Source organism: Oreochromis aureus, linkage group 7, assembly GCF_013358895.1.
Source record: "Oreochromis aureus strain Israel breed Guangdong linkage group 7, ZZ_aureus, whole genome shotgun sequence".
In the NCBI taxonomy this organism is placed as follows: Eukaryota; Metazoa; Chordata; class Actinopteri; order Cichliformes; family Cichlidae; genus Oreochromis; species Oreochromis aureus.
The window spans coordinates 62110389-62117832 of record NC_052948.1 but is presented as its reverse complement, the minus strand read 5'-3'; positions in this window follow the sequence as shown (position 1 = coordinate 62117832).

Here is a 7444-nt window from a genome sequence, read left to right as displayed (position 1 = left end):
TGAAATTTTCCAAAAGGATAAAGTTTGTATGTGCACACAACAAAAAGGGTTAAAATCTCATGTCAGCTCTCATGATAAGCTGGGATGTGCCAATGTTAATCCAGTTTAGCAAATTAACGCCATAAACCTTCCAGTCAGATGTATGAAAGTGTGTTCAGACTGAATGTGAGAGCTTATATGCAAAGTGACTGAAGGATATGTTTTACAGTATCTTTGGTAACCTTTTCCAACTTCTCCTGCCCAAAACATTCTTAGAAAAAATAGAATGTGTGGTTACAAAGTGGAAAACTGCCCATACAAATAAAAAAAATCATACCTATTTTTTAGACTTGATTTCCCTTCAAGGTCGTCTCTTTGTGCACCTCTGCACTGCTTCCAGTCTGCCTCTTTTAGATCGTTCTGTGGAAGTCCAGGTGCAGTAGCCTGGTGGAGTACAAGAGCATCACAGTTATTTGCTTTATTACCACCCAGAGCTCACGAGCAAAGGCAAAGGTCAGCTATAGATAAAGGGGTCTCGACAATAATAGCAATACAATGCTATAAGTAACCAAGTACTGCATACTTTTATGTATTTTTTGGATATGCATGATATATACTACACTGATGAGGGAGTTCATTTGAATTCAATCCAATCCAATTCAATTCAGTTCAATTCAATTCAATTCAATTCAATTCAGTTCAATTCAATTCAATGTACTTTATATTTTGAGGTAAAGACCCTACAGTAACATATAGCGGAGCTTCCACTCGGGCCCTCCGTGATTGTCTGCTTCATCTGTTCCACACATGTGTATAAAGTCCTGCGTCTTCCTTTTCAGCTGTCAGGTCATCTGTTTGTTTCTTGTGCTCACCTTTTGTTCTTTCACCTGCCTCTGCGTGCTGCATTTCATCATGCTCAGGGGTTTGGATGGGCTTTTTCCTGTCTTGTATACAATCAATTTCATAAGTACTGATCTCAGATATATTCTTTAACTCAAGCATTCGTCAGAGCCTGTCATCTCTGTGTCTGTGAAGATTACCTTTAAGGCTGTTTTTGTATCATGCCAACAAAGAAATCTCTCCTATGAACAGCTGAACAGTTTTCATTTTTCAAGTTGTAGATAAAACACAATATTTTTATCTTTCGTTAAGAGTCAAAACAGACCCAAGCTAAAAAAGCTAAAACAATTATCCACAGTATAAAATGTCTCATCTGTGACGTCAGAAGAACATTTGAAATAAAGTAAATTTCCACTGCTTTCATTACAGATTGCAGATCACAGTGGTTTACTTGTGCAGTCTTTTATGACTAACTATGTCTTTAGGATTCAAACAATGTATCAAGAGCTATAAATACATCTCCATCCTTTGCTAAGGCATCCTGCAGGCTAAACTGGAACCACTGGTGGTTCTGGCTCACAGGATGCACATTTATAATCCCTGTGTTAAAAACAAGTCTTCAACACTTAGTTTAAATGAAAAGTGAAACTATTTTTCTTCATTAATGTTTGTGATGGACATCAAAAACTCCCCTTGCACTGGAGGATGTGATCTGCCGGCCTCACACTGCTATTTCATGATCTACTTTCCTACTTCATGTGCCGACATTAAGAGAGGAGTTGGTGGTAAAAACATCAGAAGACACCATCTTGCTTTGTTTCTGTCTCTGGTTGTTCAAGTTTTTGTGCTTTAGGAGCAGAATTACAAGGACATGTCACAACCTGGGGGATCAGCAAGGCGCTGATCATTATGTTCCCGTCTCTCGCTCTCTGTTTCTCTCGCTCTCTCTCTGTCTCTCTCCTGTTTTGCCGGGGCGGAACTCATGGTGGATTCACGCCCTCTGCCCACACCTTCCTGTTTTGGGAACACCTGGACCTCATCAAGACCAGCTGGTCTTTAAGAGGGGAAAGGTCTGCTGTTTGGCGCTGGATCGTTGTTAAACTCTCGTCAGTAACAAGTTCTAAGCCAAAGTTTCTCGTGCCCGTGCGCAGAATATTAACGCGCGTTTCTTTGTATGCAGAATCCCCGGACCCATCCCTGTGTTCCCCGAGCAGTGTGTGGAAGGAGCAACTGGTCACAAGGTGGAGAGAGAGAAATTGGAGTGGAGCTGTCACAGTGGTGGAACAGACTCAGGCGCAGACTGAGAAAGCACGGTTCAAACAGATCTTTATTATTCACTCTGGTGCGCTATATACACGGGAAGGGGGAGAAACACCAGGGTCCCGGGGGTCAACAGGTTGGGGAAACACACGTCTTCGTACTCGCTCAGCTCCTCGTCCAAACAATGTCCACACAAGCAGCTCACTTTCACTCACGGGGTCCAGGGGTCACAAAAAGGGCGATCCAAATAAACCTGTTTACAGAGACGAGGGTTAGTCGAAGGCAAGCACAGGAACAACAGAATTGCTATAGAGCCAGGCAATACTAATGAGAGTTACTCAATATTCCAGTGACGAGTAACTCAGAGCCCCTGCCTTAAGAAGAGCCGGAGAAATTGATCAGTTTCTTGACAACGTAACTCTTCCAAAGTTACTAGACAGTCAAGCAATGGCACTGGATTCGCCACTGACGCCAGGTGAACTCCAGGAAGCCCTGATAAGTATGCCCAATAATAAGGCTCCAGGTCCAGACGGCTACCCTGCAGAATTCTACAAAGAATTCTGGACAATTTTGGCACCAGTATTCCACGGAATGTTGCAGGAAATCAAGGAAAATGGCAGACTACCACCAAATGTGAATTCTGCCAACATTAGTCTCTTGCTAAAACCAGGCAAAGACCCTGTATTTCCCTCAAGCTATCGTCCAATATCCCTTATAAATGTAGACCTCAAAATAATCTGCAAAGCTCTCTCGAAGAGACTAGAGAAAATAACCCCCCTCTTAATTCATCCTGACCAAACTGGTTTCATAAAAGGTAGGCACTCATCAACAAATACACATAGATTACTTAATTTAATAGACTACTCATACAGTAAAAACATTGAAACTACAATATTCTCTCTAGATGCAGAAAAAGCGTTTGACAGAGTTAACTGGAAATTTTTGTTTGCAACTTTACACAAATTTGGTTTTGGAAACTCTTTCATAAACTGGCTAAGAATATTATATAATTCCCCAACAGCTTGTGTCAGAACAAAATGACCAGACATCCTCCAGCTTCTGTCTCCTAGGGGCACCAGGCAGGGATGCCCACTCTCCCCTTCACTGTTTGCAATTTTCATCGAACCACTAGCAGCAGCAATTAGACAGGCTACAACAATTAATGGCATAAAATGTAAGAACGTAGAACATAAAATCAGTCTCGATGTGGATGATGTGTTACTTTTCCTCCAAAACTCACAAACCAACCTTTCTGAGGTAATTACACTAATAACTGGTTTTCAAGAGTTTCAGATTATTCAATTAACTGGTCAAAATCTACAGTTCTTCCGATTCCACTTTCTTGTCTTGCTCTTGACGAAGGCGGTCACACTTTTTTTTCTCCTCCTCCTCCTCTCCCTTAGCTTCCCTGCTTAGCCTCTTGTGTCCTTGTCTAGTCTCGTGTTTTTTGTATTACTTTTCCCTGGAACACTCTCTCACAGTCTGTTCTCTAAAACCTAAAAGAAGAATTATGGATTTGATCAACTGGTCTCTGAATACAACTGACACCCCTTATCAATGAGAAGTCTGGGCTCGGGTGAGCCTGAGTGCTGAAGATATCTACCTATGCGGAACCATGATAACAGGGTTCTGGCTGATCGGAGCTGGCTTGGCCCTGGCTTATCAAAGATTAAAGAAAGCGGAATCGGCTGATCAAACCCCCACAAGGCTGCCCGCTGGGATTGAAACGATGGGACGAGGCGTGAGTTTCTCAAAATGGGCTCATTGAGTGCAGCACGGATAAGATCTTGGAGAAGCTTACGGCTGCCGTGAATACTCAGAACAAGACCTCTGAGTGCAAACTGGATTACATCTTGGGAAGCGCACTGCGGTCGTGAGTTCTCAGAACCTGCTCTTTGAGCACAAGAATGACAACATCACGGAACGTAAGTTTGGATAACATCATAGAAAGCTCACGGCTCTCCAACGGGAGATTGAGAGACCAGTGTTGGACTGTTAGAACAGCTTTGAAATTCATATGAGTTGTTTGCACTAAAGTAAAAACCACCATCACTTCATGCGGATACCCCTTTGGCTCCAGCTGTGGTCTCAAGGCTGGAGCTGAACAACAACACCGTGATAACGACTGTGTGGAGACTGTTCTTCCCATTCTATTCAAGGCCACCTGGGTTGGCTGGAAGACTGTTTACTTAGCCTGGCAGGGCGAAGGACACAGTCTCAGCTGAACTCTGGACACACACACACACACACACACACACACATATATACACATGCAGATGTACACTCATCCCCCCTCCCCCCTCCAAACGCCTTCGACGCTTATTCCCTTCCGATGCAGACGGTGGATCATGGAGACCAGCGCATAGGCTGCAGGCCCGGATGTACTGTCTACACTGGCTGTCTCTCACCCTTTACCCACCCCTGTTGCTTGTCATGTGTTTCTTTGGGTATTAAGAGTTTTTTTCATGTGCTATGTGCAGAGGTGTTTTTTTTCTGTTCTCAAACTGATCTCCCTGTTGGAGCTCAGTCGGGGGGGAGTTATTTTTTTCTCCTTATCTTTCCTCATGTTGTGCTTATTAAATTCCGGTTCTTTGGATTCTTAGGGCCAAGAAAGACACGGGGCTCAAAGTGGTCTTTTAACTTTAAAAATGATCTTTATTTTACATATCCGGATATGGAGACCTGAACACACAAAACCCCAGGTCTGAAGCACAAACGGAAGCCTAGGTATTTACATACTTGCTCTACGTCACATACACTTTAAGTTTCGATCAAACAGCCTAGTTGGTTTCACTTTCTGGTCCTATGCTATGCAAAAGCCTGCAGTTTCCTCTCAGCACTTTTTAGCACAGAGTGTACTCAGAGTTAAGCCTTTGTTATATAATGCAATATAATCAGCATATAAGCATTTAAGATTATAAATTTAAACCTCAACATGCTTTTCCATGTTATACCCCTCTGACCTGTCTTCCCCATGTGATGTTTGTAATGTATGTATGGTCGGATGGGTAAGACTTAACCCAATTTCCCTCGGGATGAATAAAGTACAATCAATCAATCAATCAATCAGTCAATTAACTGCTCCTTCCATAATTCTTCTTCTGCCCCACTACAATCTGGAAATATTAAATATTTAGGTATTAATGTCTCTCCTAAGCTTTCAGACTTAACTAAATTAAACCATATCCCACTTCTAAAGAAAGTAGAAGGCGATCTGGCTAGATGGAAATCTCTACCCATATCACTTATGGGAAGGGTTGCCACTATAAAAATGATGATCTTGCCAAAAATAAATTACTTATTTTTAATGATCCCAAACAAACCATCACAAGATTGGTTCAGATCTCTGGATTCGTATATTTCTAAATTCCTTTGGAAAGATAAACCCCTGCGTATCAGCTTAAAAACGCTTCAAAGAACCAAGGATAAAGGAGGATTAGATCTGCCTAATTTTCAACAATATTTCTTAGCCAACAGGCTTCAGTACATCTCAGGATGGTTCAAACGTACCTTCTTAGATGAGCCCTGGCTAGATGTTGAACAGGCATTATGCAATAATCTAGAGATTTCAGATCTACCATTTATCAGCTCAAACATCCAACGACATGAATGCTTTAAAAGCATCAACATCAGCTCTTCTCTGACAGCGTGGTGGGAGTTTCTAAAATTGACGGAGTCTTCATTAATCCCATGCAGACGTACACCTATCTGGAACAACCCTGACATATTACAAAACAATAATATGATTAATTTTCCAGAATGGAGTTGTAAAGGAATTAAATACTTAGAACATATATTAGAAGGAACAGACTTTATTCCATTTGACAGACTAGTTACACAATATGGGATCAACAAGAAAAGATTTTTAGAATATCAACAAATTAAATCCTTAGTAAAAAAGAAATTTAACCTCAGTCAAGTTGAATTGCAAACACCACCAAGCACGGTACATTTTCTTACTCTTAAATCCCCTAAATTATTGTCTCAAATATACAGAACACTTTCTAAAATAGATGAATCAATATCCCTTCCTATTGCAAAGTGGGAAGCAGATTTGTCAGTCGGCTTAGAACAAAACTTCTGGTCTCAGATTTGCTTAAAAACCTTTAAATTGATTAGAAATCCCAGTCTGCAATTAATACAATACAAAATACTACATAGAGTGCACTATACAGGTCATCGGATGTTCCAGATGGGCTTTACATCTTCCAACAACTGCTCACACTGTCAAGGCAATACACCAGACAATTACATCCACGCTCTGTGGTTCTGTTCACCAGTGCAGAAGTTTTGGCGCGGGATATGTGAGGACTTATCAAAGTGTCTGAAATGTAAAATTCCAACCTCTCCTTTAGTGTGCTTGTTGGGCAAATTGGATGATGTCACTACAGAAACTAATACAGTCCACATGGTTTTTTCTGCCCTATGCATCGCCAAGAAAACGGTCTTCATGAACTGGAAAAATAAAAATAATCTTAATTATAGCCAATATAGAAACCATCTAATAGATCACATTAGTCTCGAGACAGCCTCTGCCACCACATTAGATCAATCCCTCTGGGCTCCTTTGATCGGCTCCATCACCTAGCAGGGGTGGGGGGTCGTGGTTTGGTCCTGCCTTCGCCATTGTGGTTGATGTGGAGGTAGGGACAGGCTTAGGGCATCTGGAGAATCCCTAGGGATGTTTTCCCTGGAGGGCTTAACCCAGGGGTTGTGGTCATAACCTGGTTAGTGGCTCTGGTTGCTGTTAGAGGGTGTTCTCCTTGTGGCTGCGTGCAGCAGGGCTGGGGGAGGGTCTGTGCTGGCGGACGTAGGTTACTGGCCTGGTAGCCTGGCTGCCTCTGAGTGGATCCGTGGCAGCCGTGGGGGCTTGGGGTTCGGGGGTGCTTCACCTCCGTGCTAGGGCTCTGGCTGGGCCTTGGGGGCTTAGGTCCTTGTTGGTGTGTCGCCGAGGTTGTGGGCGGGTGGGTGCACGGGGGCTCAGCCCTGGCGCAGGGGGCCTCTGGCGCATCGGCCTAACTAGGGGGCTCTTCAACTGACAGGGAGTTTGTTCCATCCTTGCAGGAGTCTACTCTGCAGGTGGGGGAGAGACATAGGAGAGGTGGAGAATAAACTTAACCTGGGTGTCTACTGTCTTGTGCAGTCTGGGAGATGATTGAATGTTAGGGTGGGTACAGTTTCCTCTGCGGTGGGGTCGGGTGGGCTGCCTCGGGTCCTGTGGGGCTGGGCGGTCCTGCTGCCGTAGGCCCCGATCTGGATGGGCCTGGGCTCCCTTGCCTTGGTGGGTGCCGAAGGACTGGGGTGGCTACTGGGGTCAGCGGGGGGCATCTTGCTCCTCCCTTCTTTTCCTCCCCATCCCCAGCTG